The following is a 26,392-nucleotide window of genomic DNA, read 5'->3' as shown; positions in this document are numbered from 1 at the left end:
AAAAAAAACGGGAGCGCTAGCGAGGAAATGACATCCGATGTGGTACAGAGTTTGTTGTCTTAGAAATAAGTTATATTGATTACATTCATTCATTCATTTTCTTTTCAGCTTAGTCCCTTAATCAATCTGGATCAGCGGAATAACCGCCAACTTATCCAGCATGTTTTGCAGCAGATGCCCTTCCAGCCGCAACCCATCTCTGGGAAATATATTGATTACATAATATACATATTATTTACCTAATGCTTTCAGCATATTATAACAGCTGGATAAGTTGGCGGTTCAATCCGCTGTGGCAACCCCGGATTCATTAATGGAATAAGCCGACAAGAAAATGAATGAATGAATGATTACCAGATTCAAAACTTTGTAGTGCTAAACCGAGGTTCTGCCTAGCCAAAGACAAGGGGAAAAGATGGAGCTACACAAGGCCTGGGTAATCATCAACAAGCAAAACAACTGCATTCTGACATGAACTGCACCTGTACAGCAGGGTATGTGATATTACATTTTTAAATTTCATTCTGAGCATTCAGTGTCCGCAGTTTAATTAACAATAGTTAACTGTTTTTGCTGAAATCATTGCTGCAATCAGAAATGAGTAATGTGTATGATTCAGCATATCCTGAACCTACCTGATAAAAAATGAGAACTGCAGAGTTGAGCATTTTTTATTATTAAGTCGTCACTTGATTCAGCTCCTTTTTTGCCAAAGACGTTTGCGGTTGGCATTAACAGCAGTGTGGTGTACGGTAAAAGTTAAGTTTTCTATTTTTAGTCATTAGAAGCTGGCATCCTACCACACATAACGACATGTTAGCTATTGCAACCGGTCTCTTTTTGCAACCGGGAACCAGTGTGACGTCATTTGTGATGTAGGTTGGTCAATCCTCTATATGTTGAGACAGGGCTATCATTTTACATCAAAAATTGCCTCTAAAATGAACATTGTTGCCATAAAACAGTGCATTTTCATCTCACCTCTAATATGAAATTTTTATTGAAAGCTATTTTAGTGAAATAACGGTATTAACTTCATTTGCAATTATTCACATTTTAAAGCTAATGATTTCTGCATGTAAATACCACGATTATCCAAAATGTTATATTTAGTCTTGATCGTGGATTTTCCTAATTTTAAGTCTGAGTCATTACAAATGCACTGGAGCCCATTATTTGACATAAAAAAAAATTGAGAATGAACCACCCAAGATAAAATCCTATTTACAACAACGACAATAAATATGATGATAATGTTTAAAATAATTCAAAATCTAAAACAATAAAACAGTTTATTATTCTCTGCACCTTAGTAAACTTTTGAAGGCCAACATTAGGTAGCTTGACCAACATATAGTGCTTGTGGTCGGAATAATACAGCATGTGCCATACACTCTGTTGGTAAAGGATTTGAAAAAGACTGATGACCAACAAGGAAGTGACCTTGGATTTGACTCTGACTATTCTCATTGCAATTGTTTTATGATATTGTAGGTGTCACCAGTCAAGCCATTGACTTCATTAGCACAAGAATTGAGGAGTCATTCTCACTTTGTAAGTTCTTGTTTCTTCTTTCTTTTAAAAAAACAACCATATAAAAAGATGCTTATATTGGGCATGCAATCAATTTGTTATAAATCTAGGTATTAAATAGAATGACTCATGGGAAAGCATAGAAGTACAGCTCCTCCAGAGAGGGATGCCACATCTGCAGGTCATCGGAAGAAAGAAACACCGGTGAGCTCTGAGATAAAAGATAAAGATGACAGGGCTCTTTAGTGCCCTGTTAAAAAAAAGAAAAGAGAACAAGACGCCACTCATCCTCACCAGGCCAGCTTCATTTGCTTAATGGCACACAGCTTGAGTAGGGCCAGCTCCCCTAATAATGATCTAACAGTGCAACAAGGCGAGAACTAAGATATGGAAATATTGAAATTCATATAGGCAGGCTGAAAGCATCTCCGCATTGATCTAGCCTCAGCATGGGTAAAAAGCAGCGCTCCTTTAATCAGGGCAGGCCAGGAGCCTTTGGCTACACAGAGGTCCCTCTCAAGATAAGCCTGTCCTACAGCACAGCTCGCTGAGATGAGGGAGAGAGAGAGTGAAGCCTGGGGGCCTGAGCAGAGAGGAGAACCAGGACTGAATCTCAAATCAACTCATTATTCCCTACCTGCTGCACCTTTGTCATGCACAGATAGTACTTCAGAATTCAATCACCACTGTGAGACCAGGATGACTTTTTTGTTTTTGCCTAACTAGGGACAACCTGTGTGATGGTCTCTGAACATCAAATGAAAATGTTTTGTTGAACATTTTAATTTAGCTTACCTTCAAACTAGAAATAACAAGTAAATTATACAACTAAATGCAATTACAGTTATATAGGTATAAAAGCTAACACAAAATGACTTTAACTTAACACTTTATATAGCTTAAAATAAAACAACTAAAAGTTCATTAACATTATATAGTCATACTAAACAAATACAAATGTAATAAAATAACTAAAACCTTTAGTAACTTTTAAACAAAACAAAAATAGCCCATTCAAACTATTAACATAAACTGCATATACTAAAAATATACTATATATTAAACAATACTAAAATAGCACACAGATATACAATAACCTAAGAATACATACATACGTAAAGTTAAAGTCAAAATTATTAGCCCTTTAGTGAAATTTTAATTCTTTTAAAAATATTTCACAATTGTTGCTCAATGGAGAGAAACTTTTTCAACTCATTTTAAACATAAGAGTTTTAATAACAAATGTTTAATAGCTAATTTATTTTATCTTTGCCAAGGTGACAGTGCATAATACTCTTCTACTTATTTTGCAAGATACTATTCACCTTAATGTGCAATTTAAAGATTTAACTAGGTTATTAGGTTAACAAGGCAAGTTAGGATTATTCGGCATGTCATTGGGACAAAAGTGGCAATTATTAGCAAAAATTAGGTAAAAATTAGCCCACTTTTGACTTTTTTTTCATTCATTCATTTTCTTGTCGGCTTAGTCCCTTTATTAATCCCGGGTCACCAAAGCGGAATGAACCGCCAACTTATTCAGCAAGTTTTTACGTAGCGGATGCCCTTCTAGCCGCAAACCCATCTCTGGGAAACATCCACACACACATTCACACACACACTCATACACTACAGACAATTTAGCCTACCCAATTCACCTGTACCGCATGTCTTTGGACTGTGGGGGAAACCGGAGCACCCAGAGGAAACCCACGCGAACGCAGGGAGAACAGGCAAACTCCACACAGAAACGCCAACTGAGCCGAGGCTCGACCCAGCGACCTTCTTGCTGTGAGGCAACAGCACTACCTACTGTGCCACTGCTTCGCCAAAAGCAGTTTTTCTTTTTTTAAAAAACATTTTAAGGTCAAAATTATTAGCCCCTTTAGGCTATATATTTTTTCCTTTTTCTACAGAACAAACCATCATTATACAATATCTTGCCTAATTACCCTATCCTGCCTAGTAAACCTAATTAACCTAGTTAAGCCTTTAAATGTCACTTTAAGCTGTATAGAAGTGTCTTGATAAATATCTAGTCAAATATTATTTATTGTCATCATGGCAAAGATAAAATGAATCAGTTATTAGAGATGAGTTATTAATACTATAATGTTTAGAAATGTGTTGAAAAAAAACTTCTGTCCATTAAAAAGAAATTAGGCAAAAAAAAAAAAAATGAACAGGGGGGCTAATAATTCAGGGGGTTAATAATTCTGACTTCAACTGTAAGTTATATATATGCAGTTAAGCTCAATATTAGTTTTTGTTCAAATGTAAATAAAAGCTGATATATATATATATATATATATATATATATATATATATTTTTTTTTATTTTTATTTTTTTTATTTTTTTTTTTACTTTGATGGTGGTAAAAATGTCTATTAAACGTATTTTTAAAATATGATCCTTAAATTTAGTTTGTTTTGTATATTACACAAAACATGCAAAAACAACTTCTATCTAGCAAACTAATGTTTTAAACTAAATATTGTTATTTAATTTTTTTCTTGTATATGACAGCCATTGATCCTTGTGCACTTTTATTAGTTTAAATCAATTGTTTTTTCTTTTCTCCTTGTTGTGACCCTATTTTTTTGCCCTCTGCATGTGTGCAAATGAAGTTTTCACCCTGACAATCACACCTTTAATTAAATTAAAACAAAAGGTGCTAAGACTGTTGATTGTCAAGGCAGAGGAGGAAGGAGGGGAGAAGAGGATTGCAGAATGCAATGAATATCAATGTGTGATGAATGACTGGGCTCCCCCAGCTGTCATCCAAATGAACGTGAATATTCAACTCTTTCCCCTCCACTTAGCTTCCATTTAGCTCTGATGATATTTCATTAGCTTGTCCCATGGTGCTGCGAAACGATAAGTGATCCGCGGAAAGCTGTTTCGCCTTCATGTTTATTCTAAAACAATACCATTCTGCCATGCAGTTACATTTTTTTCTAATTTTTGCTGTACATTCTCACAACCAGCACTGACCACAAAGTGTGTGTTGTTTTGCTGAGCATTTTAATTATTGAATTGATTAGTGGAACAGACCTGTTTCTCTCTGAGACAGAGGGTTTTGTGTTCTTTCTTAACAAAAGTAAATCGGACTATGCATGTTGTTTTGCTATCCAGATTTTCACCACACATGGGAAAAGGAGTTTTTAACCAAGCTTTAATTAAATCAGATTGAAATCCTTTAAATTCATACAGTGCAAGAATAGAAATATTGCTGGACCAGCTCCAGCGATTTAGACTGTGACAAAACGGTTGCGACTGTGGCAAAATGCACTGATAAATTAGAAGTTACTTTGGTGACAGTTGAAAAAACTTTTGCTGTTTTTAGTAGACATCACTGTCAGATACTCTAATTCTGTCGTAATAATCACAGCATTTTACTGTCGTACCATGGCTGCTGCAGGCATTATTATATTACACAGCACCTGAAAACAGTCAGGCAAGTTCCTGTTGGTTATATTGACAGAAGTTAGATGGTTTTCAAGCACTGCATTGTATCATTGGGCCTGCTGCAGCCATGGTACAGCAGCAAAGTTCATTGATTATTTGTCAGATTTAAATTATAGTTTTTAGCCATATCAGCCAAGTAGGAAATAGCAACTTTTCATTTATATTGGTAACCTCTGAAGATTAAAGCTTTAAGTTGGAAAATGACTGAAACTCTTTGGTAACTTTTGAGTGTGATTCTAATAGTCTAATTCACTTCAATGACTTATGCTAAACTAAGCTAAAATGCTCCTACTAGACCTTGAGATAGGCTGAATGGATCGAAGATTGTAACTCAACAGTTTAACTCAAGGGGAGCTGTAAAATCAGCCTTACTTCAAGGGCATTTGCGCAGAATTATATTGTACTGATGCATGCATGTTTACATTCACTTAAGAAATAATTAACGGTGGATTTAAAGAGACTAGGCAGAGGTAAGGTGTTTGAACGCTGCTAACACCCTACAGATTTAATAAATAGGCACCTCTTTAGTAATATTTCATCCTCATAAAACACCAAAAAAAGTTGTTTTTTGTCTGAAACTAGACTTTTCACAATGCATATGCAGTAGTGTCTACAGTTCTAGTGTTGCTTTGAGGTGATACTGTGAAGCGATTTCTGTTGTGATATGGTGATATTGGTAGAATATCTCATTAAAGATCATTGAGCTTCTCAGCCTATCAGATTTGAAAACCAGAGCAATCTATTATTTTGTTTCATTGAGTACGTTTACAAATAATCAGATTTTAATAGAATTAAGACAATATACTCTGACTAAGAGTCCACCATGTAAACTGAGATTTTTGATTTATTTAATCTGATCAATGTCATAATCGAACTAAACAGAAATCGGATTTCATCCGTCCATTTCATTCATTCATTTTCTTTTCGGCTTAGTCCCTTTATTAATTCGGGGTCGCTACAGTGGAATGAACCGCCAACTTATCCAGCACATGTTTTACGCAGCGGATGTCACTCCAGCAGCAACCCATCTCTGGGAAACATCCATTCACACTCATTCACACTCATACACTACGGAAAATTTTGCCTACCCAATTCACCTGTACTGCATGTCTGGACTGTGGGGGAAACCGGAGCACCCGGAGGAAACCCACGTGAACACGGGGAGAACATGCAAACTCCACACAGAAACGCAAACTGACCCGAACCTGTAACCTTATTGCTGTGAGACGATAGCACAACCCACTGCGCCACCGTGTTGCCTTCATCAGTTTATACTTGCATCCAAAATCTTGTTTGTCATGGGGGGCATGCATGTCCTATTCCTGAATGAAAGTGAAAGTGCCAAACTGCAGTTAAAGGCAACAAATTAAAAGTGAAACACCTGAAATTACACAAAACTCTCGAGGAAATGTGGAAAGCATGGTGACACAATGATGTTAATTGAATTATGTGCTATAACATGTGAAACAGGATCATGAAAGGAACATTCAAAAAGCAACTCATTTAAACACCTTAATCATATTATTGTCTTGTTCAGATTAAGGCAAATAATTTGCATTACATGGACATTACTGATGTCCATGTAAACGTAGTCACTGAATTAGTTTAAGTGAACTTTTTAAAACTAAGGCTGTAAAGTATGTGCCATTACGTTGTGTAATCTGTAGCCCTGAATTAGCAATATAGACATCTGTCTTTTCCAAATGCAAGAAATGCTTGACTTGAAAGGGCAGCAAACCGTTTTCATTCTTTCTTCATTCGCTTTTACCTGCTCATATCCGCTCCACCACACCAATGTCAACACATCCTCTTCATGTCAAGACAGATTGGTGCGTTATCCCGATGCTAAGCCTTGCATTTCAATCATTGCTTTCCAATTCCTGCGCCACGTATTGATTTTGATGAAAACAACTTGCTAATCCAAATAAACAACATGTCAGTGAGCCATTCAAGCTAACAGAAATATTAGCACAGCATGATCCCTTGGCTGGGCAAGCCCAGGGTCTACCAGAGCTCCTGACCTGGCAGGGGGTTGCAGTAGAGGGTGGGGGCGGTTGTGCGTGTGAGGGGGATGCTTTTGCATGAACATCAAACCAGCAGTAGCGGTACATTGCACTTCATTTATGCACTATGATTCAATGACTGTCAAATTTGCACATACATTTCTTGGCAGATTTTGTTCAAGCTGTGAATTGAATTCAAAGCCTCCTATATTAAAGGGATAGTTCACCCTGAAATGAAAATTCTGTCATCATTTACTCACCCCATGTAGTTACACTCTTCCATATCTGCAAAGAAGATTGTTAAATTATTTTTCAAACTAAAACCAACACACAAAAAAAAAAACACTAACACATTTGTTTTGTAAATAATTGTTATCTGTCATTTTTAATTAATCCCTTGAATTAACTACTGTAACTAATCTGATTTGAACTCTCATTTACCTCTCATAATTATTTATTTAGTTTAGTTTAGTTTATAAGAACATTAGGGTGAAAAATATATGTTTTTTTCATGTTAGAGTAAACCAACTCTTTAGAACAATATTAAGGGGGTGGTCCACTATAATATCATTTGTTATATTTCTATGAAAGTATAAAGTTTTATAGAATTTTCATAAACAACATATTTGAAAGATGCTCAAATGGAGACATTGGCTTTTACAGATCTAGCTTATCAAAGCCTACAGCAAATGAAGTTTGTAGACTTCAAAAAAATACATCCGGGTTATTGATGTTATAAACCCTCCAGTGTACACCCCAGGAGGAAACCTGGAGGAAACCCATGTGAACACAGGGAGAACATGCAAACTCCACACAGAAATGCCAACTGGCCCAGCCGGGACTCGAACCAGTGACCTTGCTGTGAGGCGACAGTGCTAACCACCGAGCCACTGTGCTGCCATAATAAACTTGAGTTTGCAAAAAATATGTGAAAGTTTTGTTTCACTTACACATGCTTATAACCTGATTATATATGAAAGACACTTGTCAAATTGTATTTTAGAAAACAGGCATGAGGTTCAGCTAGGTCCTCATCATTTTTTTTGTACCTGATTCAGGCTCAAACTGATACAGGTGCACTGATATTATAAAAACAGCACATGCTACTAGTAAGAAGTGTGTTGTTTTCTGATGAGATGAAGCCAACCCATGAATCACAACACAGTAGGTTAGCTGAGCAATCAGAGCCCGTTGAAGGCAGACCTTTAGGGGAACCAGGAAATATGATAGTTGTTTTCATGTTAGCTGAATAATGGTACAAAATTATGGTAAGATATGTTAATAAAATAACGTTATTTTTTTAACAAATGAAGCATGAGCACACAATGTTTTGCACCCTATAAACACAACCAACCCTTAAGTAAACACTCTGCACCACCCCATTATCAACCCTGAAGACCAATCCTTAAATTCCCCTTATTTCTAGATTTACCTCAGATGAACTCAAATGGTGTAAATATTAGTTTTAGGCCTCTCCCACCTCCTGGGAGAGGCCCTAAACTGCTCCAGTGACCCCTGGGCTGGTACCACTCGCTGCTGCAGGGGAGCGTGTCAGCTTGGGGGCTTTCTCGATCGCCCCAGCATGCCATGGGGCAGGCAAGGCTCTGCACAGCATGGGCAAGAGAGCGTCCGTGCCGGTTTTAAGGTCATGCTAATTGCCACACTCCTCCGTAGTGCCGTCACTTAGCGGCAGAAGCTGCATTCAGAGCATGGTGCAGGTGTTGGGTGCCCTTTAAACCTTTAATTAAATATCACTGTAAAAGGTTAATGCAGAGAGCCAGGTATTACAGCCTGCAATGGGTGTGCAACCATAAAACTCTATTTGAGTCTGTTGGCATGTGAAGGATTGACCTGATGTTTTTCTTTTTCAAACAAAAAGGCAATATGAGTCAGAATATGAAATGTTGCAGATATTCAACAGCCTTTTTCAATACGATGGTTTAAATCTAATGAGAGGAAAACCCCATTTGATTAAACAATTTCCTGCACAATTAAAACTGATATTCTGACATAAACGTGTCAACTGGTGTATCTGTATGATTTAGACAAAATATTTCTGGCACTATTAAAGAACAATTGTCACTTTTTGATAATCTAATCAGTATTTTGTTTGAGCCATGATAATGAGATCCATCTGCCAGTGGATTATAGTGACGTAATCAAGGGAAAAAATATACAAATGCAGTACAACTTTTGCTAATTTAGTACATAATTAAAATGTGACAAGAAATAAATCAAACAATTACAAGTGGCAAAGCCTTCATTAGGACTAGAGTTTGCAGTCTAAGCAAAGTGGGGGGGAAAGACAAGCAGTATGTGACTGAGAATATGCTTTTGAAATGTGGCCAACAATTCGTACATTTTTTAAATCCACAGAGCCAGAGATCAATAGACTAAATGTTGCGCACTGTGGAAATATTTGGACGCATTAGGAAAATATGTCTCTGCCTGAATTCTGAGCTGTGATATGAGACTTTATAAATATTTGCAGAGGACGTTTTACAGTGTCTGTTATTCAGCCTTTTGTGGAGAACACAGCTGTGATGGAAGAGCATGTATGATTGGTATGACATTAGGATCCAGCACACAATTAACATAAATGACCCTAATTAACAGCCTTTTTTTTTGAGACATGGAAATGCAGCTCTAAAAATCTGGCTTACCTGAGTTCTATTGTTAAATCCAGCTGATACACCCTTGTGTGTCCAATAAATTGAATGGATGTTTCATTAAATAAAAGAAATTGAGCTATTATTTAGCTGTTATTAAATAGTTTAAAAGTTTAGATTTTATCCCCAACGGAACATATTGTTATATAAATGGTACATTGTAGAATGTTATATTTTACCTTCATGACTAATCTTCTTGAAAATATTGTCGTTTTCCATGAAGGTTTGAAACTGCATGAAGGTTGCTAAATAATTACAGAATTTTAATTATTTTTGGGCGAGGTATCCTTTTGAAATGCATATTTTAAAATCAATGAAGTGTGGATTAAATATTAATGATGTTAATTACGTTATTAAGCCTACAAATTAAATCTGCGAGACACATTAATGCACTCAGAATTCAGAAAGCATTTTTTTATTTTGTTGTCACTTAGCTTCTTAGTTTTTTTATTTGTGAAGACTAAATAAAATCTTATTGCTGTGCAGTCAGTATGCATGGAGGCTTTGGAGGCGTTAGCCAATTTCATATGGTATTTTCATACCATATTTCAGCAAGGCAGAATAATCTCACTTAACATAAGAACGGCCCTTCTCTCTGGTGTGCTGCATTGCCCCCTGCTGTGGTTTTGTTGTTTCTAGTTTTGTTAAATAATTAATTCTTCCTTACAATAATTTCCATAATCTATAGCTCACCATAACTAGAATTAACAGTGCAGAGCCTTTTCCTCCCTGCAATTACAATGGAAATATAGACTTTATGTGAACAAATATCCATGTTGAATGGTATCAGTAATTAAAAACATAAATTTTTGATTGAAGAAAAAATCATTTAAATTTTTGAGTTCTCCATTGGGGTTCTTAGTTTTGGTTTTTTGAGGTTCTTTGTGGTCCACTAGATCAGGGCTTGAAGAGCCCAGTAATTTAATTCTCTTACTATCCACCTCACAGCCCAACCTCCGGACCACAGCTTCTCTCAATCTCTTATTTTCTTTTCAAGCCTGTATTTGCCTTCTTCCTCTCTCTTTCTCTATCTCTCTCTGGGCTGAGCTGCCTCCCCGTGGTGAGGGTTGAATCCAGGGGCCACCTGCAGCAGCCGCCGCTAGCGCAGCCAGACGCCGTCGGCCCCCTTTGATATCTGTGCGGCAGCCACCCCAGCCACATTTACGCCCGCGCACCAGCCGCAAAAACCACCAGCTAATGTGGGATATCAAACAACAGTCGCCTTCTCTTTCTCGCCCGCTTTTTTGTCTCTCTCTCTCCCTTCAGCCTTCATTCTCTCTTTCTCCCTCTGTTTTTCCGGGGGTTTGAATTTGGAGTATGTTTAAGCCGCCACACCAGCCGGGCTCAGGCCCTTTCAGAGGCACAGCTTGTGCTCCCCGTCTGGCCCATGGCCTCTGTGGCCGCCTCTATATTACACTGGCTTTTGTTAGCACCGGCTCAACCAAACAGGACTAGCCATAGGCCGCCATTTTCGCCACCACCTGAGAAGAGATGCGAAACGGGGGAAACGCAGATTCGCACAATGAAATGAGCCGAATTTTTCAAGTGAGCTCCTCAGGGAAGCCAAAAGCAAAGATGAAAAGAGGGATGGAGAATACAACTGAAGAAATAATACTTTTATAAGTTTTACCAATCACTGACATCGGTATGAAAAATTAAAAAGAAACTGTTAGGTGTAACCCCATTCGTAACATTCTGAATTTTTTTTCGGTGTATATGTCAAACACTAGTAAGTGATGAAACTAAGTGGCGGACGTATTGTTTGATCACGTTTGATAATGTATATGGTTTTCAGACTAAGGAAGCTACATTCACGGAGGTATTCTAGCAGACGCCCCAGGAAGACTGGGATAATTAAATGAATTGAATAAAAGGATGCAATGAATATCCCTGCACAGCGTCAGGTTAAAGCCCACAAAATTGAAGTTCAATCTAAAGAGTTTAATGTCAATTGATTTGAGCAGTAGAATGTATAGCGACTGTCTTATTTTAATTTCTGTTTGCTATGTATATGAACGCACAGTAATTTGACCATTAGCAGTAAAGCATTCTGTGTAAAGCCCACCTGATGCTAATAAAAAAAAGTTCCCAATATAAATAAACATACTCAATAAATACAAAAAGCAATAACCACAGCACAGCGTTCACTTTAAGGTGCTATTCATTTCACCAACAACAGAGAAAGCACACTATCGGGGTCCTTGACAATACACAAATGCCCCTCGTTTTTTTTTTACACATCCACATGCTAAGAAAATAAACAATGAACAAGCGCTGTTTGTATAAACACCTACTTACCAAGACGCTAGCACACCAAAGCAAATGCACTCGTACACCTGAGGAGCATGTGGTGCTAAACTTAAGCTAATTAAGTGACAGACAATTGCACTCAGGGGAGACATACCTAGGAATCTCTATCAACAACTGGATCAACATGGCAGAGAAGAGAAGGTGTTTATTAGCCAGTTGTTCGTATGTTTCTTTGCACTACAGTGTTAAAATGACTCATTGCTTCTGCAGTCTCTGTCTTTTAGAAAGGTGTCATTACAAACTATCACAGGGAATGTTAAAAGGGGGAGTTCACCTACAAATAAAAATTCTGTTATCATTTATTACTCTATTGTTTTCTGTAACCAATATGACTTTTAATTCTTTAGGGGGAACACAAAAGAATGAATGACAACAATGGATTAGAAACAGAAAAAAAAAAATCTTTTGCATCAGTGTTTTTGCATTTCAACTTTTGCATATTAATTTTGTCAAAATGTTTTCCTTTCACAAGGCTCATCAGAAATGACTATTATAAGATATTATGCATGCCAGGCAAGATGTTGGCATGTTTATTTGGGAAAACGCCCACTATAATCCAGTTGTCTATAACACTATAATACCAGTTTTCTGGTACTGACACATCCATATAGTCTGAACATGTTATGCACATCATGAAATTATTTAATGTACCAAGTCACAATTTTATAGTTTACAAGGAAACAATAACAATGTCATTTTCAAAACTTGTATTTTCTGCATAAATATGTTTTTTTTTTCAGTTTTTAATTGAAAGTGGTGTTTTGCAGATGACCAATAAGTCAAATGAGACCAAATGAGTCTGTGCACACAGAAATCTGCAGATTTTTAGCCTGTCGAGCCTGTTTATACTAGTTTATATCTACATGTAAATTTATATTGATTCAGTTTTTAGATTAATTTCATAAATATTATTGACTGATGTGAAAATGTTCAAATTATTTATTTACAATACAGTATGTAAAGTATTATTCTCTGTCTTTTAGTAGATTGATTATATAAGTTGCTGCTTTTTACCAATTAAGTGGATCGAATTGGATTTGCATTGTAAACCTGAAATAAAAATTTAAAAGGTATTATTTTTTATTTCATATATTACTTTTTTTTAGTAATCATACTACCCAAATCATTAAGCATTACAGTCAAAATCATTCCGATTTATTACAAAATTCTGTGCAGAATTTCTCAAAATATCTTCTTTTATGTTCCATACAATCTTGAAAATAGAGCTTCTTTATTGGCATTGATGGTTATATGAAAAAAATCCTTTGTTATTTAGCTGAAAGAAAAGATATTCACACTAGGAAAACAAATAATTCATTTGAGAACTGTTGCCTAAAAAGTTTTTTCAGGAACCAGAAATGATGCTTCTATGGCAGGGGTCACCAGTCTTGTTCCTGGAGGTCTGGTGGTTTAGCTCCAGTTTGCCTCAACAAACCTGCCTGGGTGTTTCAAGTATACCTAGTAAGACCTTGATTAGCTTGTTCAGGTGTGTTTGATTAAAGTTGGAGCTAAAATCCGCAGGACACCGGACCTACAGGAACAAGTTTGGTGATTCCTGTTCTATAGGATCAGTGTAAAAATGTATCTTTTGAAAACTTAGTTTTAAAGTTTGAAGAAGAAAAAAGCCATTTCAAAGTGCTGAGAAATCCTGACAGAACTAAAACTTATGTGGACCGTCCAATGAATTTTTACTTAACTAGCTGACAGTGGGATATTTCAGCCCAATCTCACTAGAAAACATAATTATTTTAAGAACTGTCAGAGAAGTGTCTAATTCGTATGAATTCATACAATTTCACTCATATGAAGACATATGGTTTTTAAAAGAAGACAAACTCCAAACCCCACCCCTAAACCCAAGCATTACTGAGCAAATTTTACTGCAATGTATAAATGAGACACTGAAGCAAAAACTAAAAATTGACATTAGATTGCACTGGATATTGATAACTATTAACAGTTTTTGGATTTTTTTACTTTTAAAAACAATTTTCTACCTGTTCGATGGCATTGTGATTACGGATCTAAAATATATTCTCTTTAAATGTCTGAGTAAAAAACAAAACTTCTTCCCCTTTGAACACAATATATATTTTATTTTAAGAAGCATTTAAAATATTTTGGAACCGTAAACATGTGAGGCTAAGTAATTCAAATGATTCATTGACTTCTGTCTTCATTAGTTTCAAAAACAGATTTCTTTACATTTTAAAAAGGCATCTTTGGATATCTTTTGTTGTTCTAAAAAACCAAACAAAAACAATTTAATATACATATACATACAATCTTACTTATACATATCTTACATATACCGTATGTTGACAGTTGTAAAACCTTGGCTTTTCCAAACCGCGGTATACCTTGAAAACAATTATCATCACATGCCTAATTATAGTCTACTATCATAGAATATATTTCTCTAGGAAAAGACTGTCGAGATTATTTTGACATTTAAGTCATGGATTAAACAAATTATGCTGAACATGAAAATTTGTCAATCTTGTAACTGGAAAAAAAGAAATAGATAGAATTAATGTGGGGCATCTGATGCAAGAAAATGTAAATATAAATATACTGACATTGTCAGCGTTATCAATAGAGATTTGTGGAGGTATCAAGATTACAAATTCCTGTCAAATCTGTTAAGGTCTAAAAACATTTGATGAAGGAGCACGCCTGCAAAATCTGTCGCAAACAATAAATGTTAATTCTACTTGTATCTCTCAGATAGATGCAGTTCCATTGTGCTACACAGGAGGAGTTTGGAACGCTCCGTGGTTACGGCTCTAATGGCTAGTCGTTAGTAATGCTCAGTGATTGTCATTACCGAATACTCTTGTCTAAGCATGAAAAAGCATATTGCAGTACAATCCAGGCTGGGTGAAATACAGAATAAGGCAATAACCTATCAAAAAGGAGCTTAACTTTTTAGAGATGTAACGATAAATTCTTCGATTGATATCTATGGAAGACGTTTTACATTTTCTGTGGCCCACAATGGCTTGTTAGAGAACGAACAATAAAGAGCCTCTTAGAGTGCTGTGTTCACCTTCGACAAGCATGTTGATGTGCTGACTATTGTTGTAGACTGTCTTCAAAATGTGAAAACCCTAAACTGTCTCACTAAAAGCCCATTACTAAGACATGACCATAGTAAAATGGATGCATTTGTAAGATCGCGTGTAATAGGTTGTAAATTACAGCACAGGAAATGTTTAAACCTGGCAAACTAGTTAGTTAACAATGATGATTTAGTTAAAATATTTAAAAATCTCCATTCGAGTTACAGTAAGATGATTAAACTACTATATTTTGATAAGTTCAACTACATTGCCATTTTTCATTGGTTCCTAAAACTGCAATGCATCTGTTTGACATCCCCTGTCACATTACTTAACAAAATAAACAAAGTAAGCTGGAACTAGAAAGAGCATAAAGCAGTTTAGAGCATGTCAATTTTTCCTAGGGTCTGCAAAGGTTAAACTCAAGTGGCTGGTAACAACTCTATTATGTGCTGAGTCTCTGGTTGGCAAACAGAAGCGTTGCATGTAAAACTGTAGTGGAGGCCTGTCCCTAGAGACCCCTGTGCACAGCAGGTTAACCTGTCAGTGCTTTTTTAAGGCCTGATTGCTAAGCCCCCTGTAGCTTGAGGTAAACTGACAATTTTCCATCAGCAGGGAGGTTGGCTTTATTAGTGATAGGGTAAAAAAAAAGTAAATTCAAGCGCAAAGGGTATTGTTCCTTCCAATGGAGGATTAACATATGAGAGGTTCAATCAATTAGCTTGACGCTAAGAAACACATGAGCCTAGCTAATGAAGAGACATCCTGAAAACTGAATGTGCTGAGTTTGAAAAGATGGTAAACAAGTGTGCAACTGATGATTAGTTTCACTAAAAGGTTCATTCAAGGATCATGAAATCAACTGAATGGTTCAGAAATAATCACAGAGTATGGCTAGCCAATAGTCAAGCTTGTTTTTATAAAATTATGACAGCAAATATGGGGTTTATAAAACTGTTTGCGCATATTTAGAATTTATTTGGAGGTTTCTGGACTTGTATGATTTATGCTATGTCTGGTAATGATACAATATGTTCTTTCTCCAGGAAAAAAGTCCCTGAGAACAGTCAAGCTCTGTAAACTGCTCGGTAAGTACAACAAGTGTTTTTTGATTAATAATTTAGAGAACTGAAAGATAACAAACATGTCAAATGTATTTTCAATGGGTATTATTGATATTTGTAGAAATCATTGACAAGTGTAGTACAGTTAATATACCTGGGTTTATTGTTACTAATATTTACCCAAGGTGAACAAGAATAGTGAAAACAAGGGCTCTATAAAATCATTAAATCATCAAATCAAATCATTAAATGTTAGAAATATAAAACCATAAGATGCACACTCTCTTCTAGTAAAATGCACAAGTAATGACAGTGCACTTACCAAGTCATGAAGGGTATATTTATAAGAAAACAGTTTGCATATAAGATTTAAAGTTAGTCAAGCTCTAAAGTAAACAGAGATTCACTCTTAAATTGATAGTTCAGCAAAAATTCTAATTGTTTTCTCAACCTCAGACTTTTCAAGAGCATTTCTGTTTTTGCCAATACCAATGTTGAGTTTCTTTCTCTTTTTTTGAGATTGGAATGACCCAAGGGTGAGCAAACGATGATACAATCAGTTACAATAAATTTTCATGTGAACCATCTGACTAAAGGCTGATTTATACTTCTGTGTCAAGTGCACGCAGTTGCATACTTCTTGCCGTGGCTGACGCTGATGCGCACCTATCAAAAAATGTAACTATACGTCGCAACGACGCATAGTGCAAGCTCTGTGATAGGTTGGCTTGTTAGTGGTGATGGGCATGAGTGGCGCTGAGAGCTGCGAGGCCGATGGAGCGATTGTTTACAAGTGTCGAGTCATGTGAATGAGCTCCAGACGGAAACTTTTATTTCGTGCTTACCTTATGATAAAACCTGTTGCACATTCACCGGTTCATGTCTCTGAATTAGCGAGTTTGAGCTACTTGTAGCAATCAGAAAAATCAAAACACCCATGAAGAAACTCAACACAGAGGAACATAAAAACCTGGTTTGAACCTTTAATGTCACTATTTTGCACACAGACAAGTGTTGGCTAATTGCAAATAATGTATTGTTGATGAAGCGCAGAGCAATGAATAATTCAAACGACATATATACACACATATCCATAAGTCATTAAGGAAGATGCTGACCCTAATAAGAAGACGTTGACATGGGAGACTCGGGGTAGTTTCCTGACAGCATGGGAGCCATTTAATCTAGCCCTTGATTAACTCATCGTCTGTCCACTTGTCCTACAGACATGTGCTAACATGTCATAATCGTCATAATTCTCATCAGCCTCTACTCGCTCCCCAGCTTCCTGATTAGGGCCCTTTTCCCAGAAGGCCTCTGGTTAAAGCTTAATAATTCCCCTTAGCCTCACCCCAGTGTACTGTAGGCCCTTCAATTAAATACAGAATAACTAACGCACGCGTACTGACTCAGGATGGACCCTACCTCCAGCTATACTCCATGCTGACAGGCTGCACTGTTCTTCGGTTTGCAGCAATTAGTCCCCTCTTATCAAACCCCTGGCACAGAGTGTGCTCTCCAAATGTGCTTGCTTGTTTTATTTTGTGAAGTGCCACCACAGTGCTTTGTGGACAGGGAGGAGGGACTTGTGTGGTGCAGAATTCAGCATTAGGAACACAGCTTGTTGCTCGCTGCACCTTCAAATAGCTTTCCTCCCCTTTGTTTTATGTGCTTTTTTGGTACGACAGGACAATATCTGTCAGGAGTGCCACTCTTTTAATGCAATTCCCTCTTTTCAGCATCATTGTGAACAGCTGTCAACAGTGTTTCCCATTTATTTGTCGAGTGCTAGAAGGATGGGGGCCTAGCAGAATCCCCCAGTTCTTCCGCAAGCCCACCGGGGATCGTCTTCGCTCAGACTTCCCACGCGAGCTATGCGCGAGGTGGGAAGTAAATGCACTCGTTTCCCTTCCAGCTAGGCGCTGTTTACTTTTCAACACCTCCTTTGAGGGCCGCATCCCAGAGACCAGACAGCCAAGAGACTGGAGGGATGTCACTACACAACACCAATTTGTGGAGTAGTGCGTTTGGCTCTCCATGTTTATGAAGCCATCTTCTGCCACACGAGCACCTGTGTGATGATGAGATGTGCCGCCTCAAATAAGAATACCTCTGTCAGGATGAGCGAGCCCATCGCGTCCTTTTCAACATAAATATGACTGTCAGGAGTTTGGGGATACGTGGTGTTTCTCATTGTTTTTGCCACTTGTGATTTGTCAAGAAATCAATATACTCATTATCACTGCAGCTGCCTGAGAGTAGTGAAAGAATGTATGTCAGGAGACGGAGATTCGTGTGTCTGACATGTAGAAAATGGGAGAATTAAGATGACACCTGTGTATATGTTGAGGAATAATATCACATGAGTGTGTAATGAAGCTTCTGTGTATCTTGTGGAAGTTACAGGGACATTTTTCAAGTATTAGATTACTATAGTTTTTTTGGGAATAAATTCATTATGCATTTATGATAACACATTAATCAATTAATTGATTCCTATATTAAGTCCGTTTTTTATCGTGGAACACAGCGGAATTCTGGCATATATTTTACATAGCGGATGCACTTCCAGTCACAACACATTCACACACTCATACACTGGCCTATTTTGTTTACTCAATTCACCTTTAGCACAAGACTTTGGACTGTGAGGGAAACTGGAGCACCCACACAAACACAGGGAAAACATGCAAATTACACACAGAAATGCCAACTGACCCAGCCAGTAATCAAACCAGCGACATTCTTGCTGTGAGGTGACAGTGCTCACCACTGAGTCACTGTGCCACATATATTGATCAATATTCAATTTAATGTATACATGTTATTATATTATAAAATATACTTTTGATACATTTAAAAATTTACTTTTAAATTATTGTTACTTTTTATTTTTAATAATAAATTGTTAGTACTATATACTACTATGATAAATAATTATATCATTTACATTTCAGTTGTTTTTCATAAGACAGTTATGAAGCAAATTAAAGTAAGAACAATGGCTGTAAATCATGGTTCTGAAAGGACATTGGCCAGACTAGATCCCATTTCTCCAAGAAAGTATCTCTTTTTTTCTAGCAATTCCAGTTTTATGGATTTGCAGCAAAACTTCAAAACATAAATTCACATAAAATGTATGTTAACATTATATTGAAACTTTTGTTTATATTTTCCAGAACAACTAACCACTGAGTTATGGGAACAGAAAAATATCAATCTGTAAACATTTTTTTTATAATTAAAATGATAAAAAATAAACATGCGTTATGGATGGGACCAATAAACAGTCTGCGAGTTTACAACATACAACATGCTTTGTAGAAATTCTGTGAATTAAACTGCACAACCCCCCAAAAAATTGCTAATCAACAGAACAAGAGTTGTCTCACTATAAAACATAAATGATTGATTTCATTTTATTTAAAATGTTGATATTTATGAGGAAAAAGCTTCACCTCTGCATTATGGATGTGACAGATGTGAAATTGCCACTCGTTTTCAAAATTATTTAAAAACCTTGACAGACATTTTTGAATATTTCTAAAGTACTGTGAAAAACTTGCTTGCACAAATAACCTAAAAACGGTTTCAGTATTTTAGTGAAAACTGCATGAAATATCTCTAATACGTTTTTAAGAAATGTAGTACTTTGTCACTTCCTAGATTTTTTGGAGTCATGCTGACAATTATATATAGAAAGTTGCTTGGGACGTCATTTCTGTACTTTTTAAAAGGTAAATTTGATACATGAAGGATTGTCTTCTGGGTTTTTTTGTTTTAAAATTGAGGAAATTTTGTTGGCTGTTAAACTTGATACTCTTTCTGGTGTGCAGAACCGTCATTTACTTTTTTTTACAAATAACAAGTCTAAGCACATTGACTTTATTTGTGCTGAAGTGGCAAGGGAATCATTACGTTCAGAGCTGTCACAACGATACATTTTTGCACACATAAATTAAAATCTGCTCCATTCATTCAAATCAGCATCACTTTGGGCATTAGCTTATGTTAGCGTGCATTGTTGTTCTAGGCATTGACATGTGTCAGGTGCTACCTGACTAGCTGCTGATGAGCTCACTGACCATGATCGTCAAGACTGTCAGGGGACCCTGGACCACCAGCATGGAAACTTGACGTTCAAAGTCAATCAAATTAGCTTCTTCCAGCCCACTAGCCTGAGCAATGAACAACCTGCTCAAAACCAATAGCTTGGAGCTGATGACATCGATGAAGCGATCGCACATGCACCTCATGGGGTAAGACATACATTGATAAATATGGAGGATATGAGCAACGCCATTGAACAGTCTTCAAAGAATAACAGTCAGTGCAGCATAATGACGATAAGTCAGAGATTTGCTTTCTCTCTCGGTGCCTTGAGCATTGTTTTGAAGAGAAGGTATCAAATTGGACTAATATTTGCATGAGACAGAGATGTTTTTGTAGTATTCAGAGAGCTCCACAGGCACACGGCCTCCCCATGTGACGACCAGACAGTGAAAATAAAAAAAGGATCAGTTCTACAACTTACGGCACAGGAATCCATTCCGCACAGACTGCTACTGTTTTGATGTTCATCTTCAACCATTCCTGGTGTTTTAATAACCTGTGGAGGGCCACTTGTAAACTCTTGATGTGGGCAAAGTCAAAAACTTGTAAGATATTAGATATGCGCAGGAATATCAAACAAAATTCTCGGAGCACTGGGGTGTTTTGCTTTTCACATTTGCTTTTAAGATTTAGTCAAAGGTGCTCAATGAGAAAAGTACGAAAGAGACAGCTGGGAAGAAGCTTATCTGCAAGATGTAAGGAGGGTATCTGCGTGCTATTTGATATTTTGAAAAGAGCCATCAACACTCATTTCTGTCAAATTCTTCTGAATGGCGTTTGCCTGCTCTAAGTATCGTTGGACGCAAGAATAACAGCAGGAGAGAGACGTGGGGTGTCTCAGATATGGCTTATCGGAAGTACGTTTGCAGAAGGCTTTGACTATGTATATTAACCGATTGAATTAAGCACCACAACAAATTAATTTTGACAAAATGCATAGTTTGCCTCTGTGTTTTGGTAACTCACATTGTAAAGCTTGATGATGTTCATGTTTATTTACATTGTGCTTTTACAATGTAGATTTTGTCAAAGGAGCTTAACATAGAAGTTCTAGTAAACTGAAACTGTGTCAGTCCAGTTTTCAGAATTTAAGTTTAGTTCAGTGTGGTTTAAATTTAACTGCTGGAAGTACAAACACTGAAAAGCAAGTCCATTGATGCGCATTCCACAAGTCCCAAATTGTGGGTTTTTATTTGTTGAAAGCAGCCAGTTGAGTCAAATTTCCTTTTCCTCCATAAGCCTGAGAAAAAATGCTGAAATAAACAGGTAACTTCAAACCGTATGCCGGTTTCCATGACAAATACAGCATAAAGGTGGAGAATGTAAGGGGTTCTGTTCCATTAAGTCATTAAGTCCTTATAAATCCAAACTCTGAGAGCATCTTTAGCCCTGCTGCTGCCCTCAGGCAGAGAACTGCTGTGTTTGAAGATCAAAGTCATGGAGGTGTGACTCCAAGTTTATATGTGCAGGGAAATTGAAAATTTCCCTAAACTGGAGGGGCCTGCATAAAAAAGTAGGCCACACCCCAGTAATACCTTTCAAAAACAGAAGTTCCACTTTTTTTCGCAAGGTTTTCAGAGATAAATGATTGAAAGTGCATGCTCTAAATCGAGATTTAGTGAGTAACTGGCTTACGTCATTAAGCCTCAATTAGTGACTCAAATTTGAGAACCTTCTGTAGGAGTGTGCCATCCAAATCCACCTACCACCATCTATAAAGTATTACAGAAAAAAGAAAACAAATAATCGATTTAAAAGTGGTGCCTTTTCTGTTAATAATATTTTATAAAATAATGACTTAAATTATTTGTCTCAATGTTGTGCATATATTTTTAATAAAAGCTTTTTTCAGAATGTTAGTGTTTAAAGAAAATTACATTTGCAGGACATTATGGCTCATGTTTAAAGAATGATAAAATATTTGCATGAGAATACACTTATTTGGGCTTCCTGCAGCTCAAATTGTATAACAGCACATGGCGGTTTAGCAACATAAACACTAAAAACACTAGGTTGTTTCAACCCAAATTTGTTACATTTTTTACATTAAAACATTAACATAATAATTGGGATTGTCCATATTTTTCAAACATTAAGTTTGGCAAATTTATCATGTTTTGAGTGAGTTTGATTCAGTTTGCTTTAAATTAAAGCATCTGTAATGTTTACGCATTTGGAATAGCATACCTGTTCTTTGTAATTCACAGTTGTGTGACTCACAATATCAAAATTACTTCCATAAATGAAAAACACATCTTCAATGGGATCATATATAAAAGGGAAAGTCTTTAGCAGGGGAGGTTTTCAATGGTTTGGTCATGTTTGTCCTGAATAGGCGGTGCCAGCTTGGGTTTCCTCCAGGAATTAGGCTTTTTGTTTGTGTCTATAGGCCAGAAGTGACAGCTATTCCTGCACACTCAAAGTAAGCTTATACATTTGTCGTGAGAAAGGCTGTGTCTGCGTCCACCCCTCAAGACATGAAAGTCTCAATTCTGTAACAGGAAGCTCAACTGTACATAGACTTCCACATAAACATACTATAAGAAAGGGGAGTGGTCTAAACAGGCTGGGAAATTAAGGAGGTACAAAAGAAAAGGCCTGAGCAGTGCTTCAAGTGCAATTATATTTAGTGTGACGCTTGTGCTCCTAAAGCAATGTATTATTTTTGAATTGCTCACATATTTTATGTTATACTTTATTTTAACATAAAGCAATATGCCCACACTTATATAATGTAAATAAACTATTTACCATAGGTGTTTCTGTGTAACTTGTTTTCAGATTTCTCAAATGACCACTTACAAAGGATACTGGTCACAATGGATATAGTTTAAAATGTATATTTGATGTTAAATTGCGAAAAGATTATTAAATTTTTTTCAAGTTATATGTTATAAACATTTATAATCTATATATAAATCAATAACTAATGTCGCCTCTCAAAGCATACAATTTAACAGAACGCAAGCAAAACGCAAATTTCCTCAAATAATTTTTCCTGTGCGAAAAATGTCAGTAAATTAACATAATTTAAATCACCCACAAACAATTGTTTAACTATATTTCCTCTCAACTTAACCAGAGATAAAAAGAACAGAAATGTGTCAATAATAATGCATTTTCGTTATTGTGAAGAAATTATTCGTTTTTGAGAATAAAACAAAATAATTACTGGTAAAATAATTGCCTTCAATATGATCCTCAACCTCGTGTGCGTGATTTATAGGTTTTATAACCTAGGTTAGTTTTTTTTTATTTCATAGACATCCAAATTAATTTATGTATATTGGTAAAATGTAGGTGTATTAATATTTCAATTATATAAAAGTAATATGATTTTTAAATGAAAGGATTGTGTTAAATGGGATTTAAGTGATCACTTCTACATGAGCGCCTCTGCAGCGTCTGTCGTTTTTCTTCATTTCGAGCTGAAATGCACATGTAACATGTTGCAAAACAGCAGTTACAAAAAGCTATTGCACAATTGCAATCTATCTTTGAACATAACAAACGTCCATCAAATGAGTGCAACTTAGAGCACATTTGTAGCTCTGAAACCCCGTCTTTCCGAAGCCAGAGTTTTATTCATTTTAATCTTTACTAATGTTTCTTAGGACATTACCAATATATTAATTTCAATGTTAAGATTTAAAATGGAATGCGTGATTTACTCGCGTAAGTTTTTTTTTCAATCCAGTGGATAAATAAATCTTAATTCCCCGAAAATACAATGTGCAGTATCCGTTGTAATGCATTTATTTGGAGGTTAATTTATTTATCCTGACATAAATATTTAAATAGTTGACTTAATACGCATTTTCCACATATTACGTCAAAATAATTATCGAAACATTTTATCCGTCTTATTTCTGTTTTCCGGCAAACATTTTTTGCAGTATTTTCATTCAGTGTTTGGTATTCATCTAACACCAAATGGATTTATGCTTTCTTTTTTTGCATCTTACTTGAGCCCAATAAATATGATTCGTTTGTTTGTCTGTAAATTTGTTATGTTCAATTACATCATTCTCAGAGGGTCCATACTCCATCAATGTTTAATTAAAATTATTAGTAAATACACTGCTAAATACGTTGCAGTGGGCATCATTGTGAGGGCATCAGTTAGAGTCCACTAAAGGATTACTGCAGGTCACATAAGGATACACGGGCTTACGGTGTTAAAAGGCCTACGTGTTCTTCAGAATATCTTTTCATATCTTTCTGAAATACATTGCAAATGAACAACAAATATTCAGATCGTAAGGTTTAATGTGTTTCAGTTTGTAAAAGCCCAAGTTTGATTCACCGCAAGATGGCAGCTTTTAAGAGGCAATAAAGACTGTGATCTGCGTCAATAATAGTTAATTGTGATACAACTCATTTCAATCTTCAATCTTGCATTAATAATTTAATTATTTAATCTGAGATCCAATGCGCCCAATCTAGCCATTTTGTCCTCCAATTTTGGCAAAGCTGCTTATACGGTTTCTACAACATTATAATATTTACAAAAAAGTAATTCCTAGCTATTTTACATTTCTAAAAGACGTCTACATATGTAGACATATTAGTCTACATATATGACTGTAATACATTTGTGCAAACGCCCGGAACAATTTTAGATTTTTACAATAATCAAAAAACTGCGTGTGTGTGTGTGTGTGTGTGTGTGTGTGTGTGTGTGTGTGTGTGTGTGTGTGTGTGTGTGTGTGTGATTTGTATTCATTTAAATTAATAATATAAGTAAAAATAATTAGACAGAGATAGCCTACAATAAGCCGAAATAATTTCATCCCAAAACAATCGCTATAAAATTGACTTCTCGACAAAAAAGTTCAAAATTAATAACAACAAAAAGAAAAGCAATAAAATAATAGTTGATTTTTTTTTATAAATCTGTCTGTCGCATTCTGCATGTGAGAAAACCCACACTTTGTGTGTGTGTGTGTGTGTGTGTGTGTGTGTGTGTGTGTGTGTGTGTGTAAAAGAGACTGCGCATACATGTCTGCGCATATTTCTGCAGGTGTAGATGAAATCGGTTGGAAAATAGGCAGCCATTGCCCTAATCATTGAAAGCCAGGTTGTGTCTTCCGTCTAGGTGGAATTACAGCTCTTGGTTAACAATTTGGTGGTAATTAGTTACATTTTGGAACATTGGAAATATAAAATTTATGTATTTTAACAAACAAAAAAAATCTGTGTGGTTGAAATGCATGTACAAATTATGATGGCCTAATGTTATACTGTGTTGTGTTTGTAGTGGCCTCATCCCTTCAGTCTGTTAAATGGTAAGCGGGAGTTGGCAGCACTCACCAGCTTCATTAATCAAAAACAAAGAAGAAAAACAAAGTCATTTTAAGCATCACGTCCATTTATCATGCTCGCAACGAAAAACTAACAAATGTGAAAAAAATATTGTTATTGCTGATATTGTTTTATTATTTTTTACCTTTTAATTTAATTTTACAAATATGCATGATTTGAGAAGCTGTCTGTGTTGCGTAAAATCTGCATTTCAGTGTTACCTGCATTTTAGCTAAAAGGCCCTTTAAAATTCAAGACTGTTTGATAATTTTTATAGTCGTGCATAAAAAAATCAACAACATTACGTTTTAAAAAACAAAGTATTTTTTCAAGTGAAATGTACAGTTTTAAACTGTATTTCTTTTGTACGGGCAGGGTTTTCTATACGGATCAATATCAGAGCAGCATGCGCTGAGAAGGAAACGCCATCCAAGCTCGGCAGGACGCTGACCTTTCACTCTACCTACAGGTCACATCATCCTCCCCTAAACAGGTCAACACACAAACACAACTATGTCAAAGTAGCCTGGTTGGCGGCTGGAACATTTATATCCAGCCGCCAACCAACACAGACCAGCAATTGGGCGATTCTGCCAACAGCAGAGAACGTAAGTAAAGATTGTACCCGGTAGCCCGCAGGCAACTGCACATTAATAATAACCATTGTTCTGGTGATTTCTGAATTGGCCAACTGGCTTCTTGTGGGTGGCTTTAAGATGTATTTTCCCTGAATAAAATATGTAGCATATACATTAAGTTCATGTGCACTTCCAACACAATCTCACGGCAATTCGTAACTTACAGTCAACAAAAGAAAAAAGCGCCTAAAATCCTATCCCTTCCCCCAGGCTTTACTCACATGAAT

At 36.2% G+C, this 26,392-nt stretch overlaps 1 long non-coding RNA gene across 1 annotated transcript; it reads left to right on the top strand.

Moving 5' to 3' along the window:
- On the top strand, positions 1-26,020 carry LOC137496480 (uncharacterized). Its single transcript, XR_012385491.1, has 5 exons — positions 1-42; positions 397-494; positions 1,495-1,554; positions 16,093-16,134; positions 25,903-26,020. It is a non-coding gene; the product is annotated as an uncharacterized lncRNA (long non-coding RNA).
- Positions 26,021-26,392: the final 372 nt, after the last annotated feature.

The sequence above is a fragment of the Danio rerio genome, chromosome 9 (assembly GCF_049306965.1).
Source record: "Danio rerio strain Tuebingen ecotype United States chromosome 9, GRCz12tu, whole genome shotgun sequence".
NCBI classification, from domain to species: domain Eukaryota; kingdom Metazoa; phylum Chordata; class Actinopteri; order Cypriniformes; family Danionidae; genus Danio; species Danio rerio.
Note: the sequence above shows the minus strand (reverse complement) of the source record. Positions and strands in the feature narration are given on the sequence as shown.